Raw genomic sequence first — 3,270 nt, 5'->3', positions numbered from 1 at the left:
CATATTACAGGCATTCTTTGAGGTTTGGTGTCCAAATACCAACACATTGCTTACTTCAGTTGGAGAGCTATCCATATCACTTTGGGACTTGTACAAAATTGGAGTTCTGCCTATTGGAGGCCTTCCTTATGAAGAAGTGGTGCCCAAAGCAAAAAAGCTTACAGGTGTTGATGAAAAGAATGAGAAATTTATCCCTTGTTCTTGTGAATACTTGTTTATAGCTTTTCAACATCTTTAAAAAGGAGAGGCTTCTAATCCGAGAGTTTCTTTAAGCAAATGGATAAAATTTTGGTGCAGATGATTCCACATTTTCTAATTTTTCATTCGTCTAGGAACTTTTAGAATTGCAGCTATGATGGCGGATAAGCAAACTTTCAGTCTTGCCGTTCCAGTACTATCGAGCATTTATAATGGTCTTAATAGAGTCTACAAATCTTCACAACTTGAGCAGCTCAGAGTATCATTTCCTATCCATTATGTGTATGGTTGGCTTGCTTACTATTTTAAGACACATTTTCCACTTTCTAATGGACCATCTGTTCCATTGACGATGACATATTCCGGCGAGGGTGGGGCAAGGTATTTTGATGGAGAGTTTGCCTATAAACGCATCCATCAAGGTGACACTATTACTTGGGCTTTCACTACGCCGAGCTAGACCGCTCCTTGTCATTTTATGGATGATGATAAGGGTGACGAGTCAGAGATAACCTACTTCATGAGCCTCCATTTTAACTTACTCCCTTTTAGATATGGAGGTTCATTCATACTTGAGCCATACAGTCCACGCCCGTTTAGCCGTCAATTTTGATTTTATTAATGCCTTCCCAGAGTCTTAGAATATGATATTCGCAGTGCTTCTTTAGATAAAGGCCTTAAAATTCATCGAATTTGTGTATTACATGGCTCTATGTCAAAAGCGGCTTTCCCTAAATCCACACCCAATGTGCGAAGATATTTATCCTTGCCATATAAATCTTGGTGGGATAAAGTTCAGGGGAACTTTCTCGAAGTTAATCTACAATCATTGGTGAATGTTGTAGGTCCGATTATTGACACTCCTCAAGAACATGGTGAGGGGGTCCCAAATGTGGTTAAGCCTCCAGTTTTGAAAGCTAAGGCAGTAATTTCATGCAAAGTCAAGGGACCTCCACATGCAGAAACACAGAAAGAGGATTTGCCTACCCTGGCTCAATCGGCTTTCAATAAATGAACCTTTCAAGATGAGAGCGATAGTAGTCACGGAGATCGTTGTTTGAAAAAGGTAAAACCATCTTTGGTAAAGCAAAGTGATTCTAATACCCATATGGATATTCTTGCTAGTTTATCTAAGACTTCGCCAGCTATCGAGAAGGTAGTGACTCAACTCTTCTACCATTTCACAGTATATGCATTGCCTTTATATACCCCTCATATTATGTTTTTATTTGTAAGCGTAGCCAAACAATGTCCAAATTTTGGAAGATCCTCATCAAAGTAAGCCACAAGATAGTAGCGAGTCTGTAGTAGCTCCAGACTCAAGGGAGTTACTTTTGCCATCCAAAGAGATTACTTCTAACTCTTGTGGTAAAGTCAAAGCAAATGCGAAGTCAAACTTTTCCAAGCAACCAGCAGTAACCATGTCTGTTCTTGATGGCAAGAAAGTCGTTTCAGAGCTTAAAAAGGAGTTTATCATGAAGGCTTGGGCTAGTATCCGTACCAAACTTCCAGGCCTTACTCTGAATTATGCTTCTTCTATCCAAGATAACGTTAAAGTCATACTTAATGAAATGAGTGGAATGGGGGCAGATATTTCCCCGTTGCAGGATTTATTGGGGTCTTTCTTTAGGATGGCGACTTCCTATGACCAAGCACGATCACCCTTATTGATAAGACCACAACAATTAAAGAGGCAGATCCATATTTAAAAGCCAAAGAACACCTTGAGCTTGTATTGAGGGAGAGGGATAAGAAATCTAAAGAAGTTTCTGCCGCCTGTAAATCTCTTGAGAAGGCGAGAAAGAAGGTGAAGAAATTGAAAGCTAGCTGAGATGCTGCCAAGCAAGAAGCTGCAGAGATAGAATCCAAAGTTTTAGCTGCTGAAGAAGAGTTTTCCAAGTGTTCTGATGCCTCCCTTGCAACAACAACAGCCTCAAAGGTCGTGGAGAAGAAGAAACAAGTCTTAGAGGCTGCTTTACAAGATTTAGTCAATTATAAGCTAGACTTTGATTAGCCTTAGGATATGTCTTCCTTCAAACCTTCTTGTTGCTTTCTTTTACCCTTTTTTGATTGAGTATTCGGATCTAATAGTCACAATGAAAACTCTTTTTCTTTATATTGCACATTTATTTTAATATTTCCTTTGAATTCCAACCCCAAGAATTACTTGCTTATTTTGATGCATTGATATCGCCATATTAAACTCTGGTTTTTCGCTTCCATTGCTTATTGGATTTACGTCTTTGTCTTACAAACGAGTTGGATGTGCAACTTCAATTTGAAAGCCTTAAGAATTAAAGCTTTTGACTTCATAATTGATAATTGCACGTATGGTAGATCTATGCCCCAACTGTAAACTTTGGGTATTCCAAATCCTATCGAAAGAGCTTCCTTTTCTTTTGATGGGTTGCCTCCATTGTGCCACAAGTATTTAACATAATTCCAATGCTTAATTGAGATGTCTACAGACTTGACTTTCATACGATGGATCAAACGGAGACATGAATTTTTTTTGACACTCATGCAACTAAACTCAGAATGAAATTCTAAGCACCTACGTACCTCAGTAAAGAGGATCAAGTCACAACGTAGTTCTGGGTGAGTGTTTTTTTTTATCCATTCACAATTTATACTCTTGCGGGCCAGGAGTGTACATGCAGTTTATACTCGTGCCTTAAGGAGTGTACATGCAGTTTATACTCGTTCCTTAAGGAGTGTACATGCAGTTTATACTCGTGCCTTAAGGAGTGTCCTCTACCTTCAAGGATAGTACTTCTTCAAGAACTTGGCATTGATGAGGCCAATCCTCACGCCATCTGCATCAATAAACTTGTAAGCACTATTTAAATATGCCTCTTGTACGTCATATGGCCCATCCCACTTCGAGGTGAATTTGCCCCCAGATTTATGAGAAGTGATAATGGGCCTTCTTACTACAAGAACTTGATCTCTAACATGGAAACACCTCAAGCGAACCCTTTTGTTGAAAGAACGAGATAGTCGGGATTGATAGCATTCAAGATTTTGTTGAGCCTTCAGCCTCTTCTCATCAAGAGCTTCTAACTCCAGAAA

This window comes from Capsicum annuum, chromosome 1 (genome assembly GCF_002878395.1).
Source record: "Capsicum annuum cultivar UCD-10X-F1 chromosome 1, UCD10Xv1.1, whole genome shotgun sequence".
Classification (NCBI taxonomy): domain Eukaryota; kingdom Viridiplantae; phylum Streptophyta; class Magnoliopsida; order Solanales; family Solanaceae; genus Capsicum; species Capsicum annuum.
Note: the sequence above shows the minus strand (reverse complement) of the source record.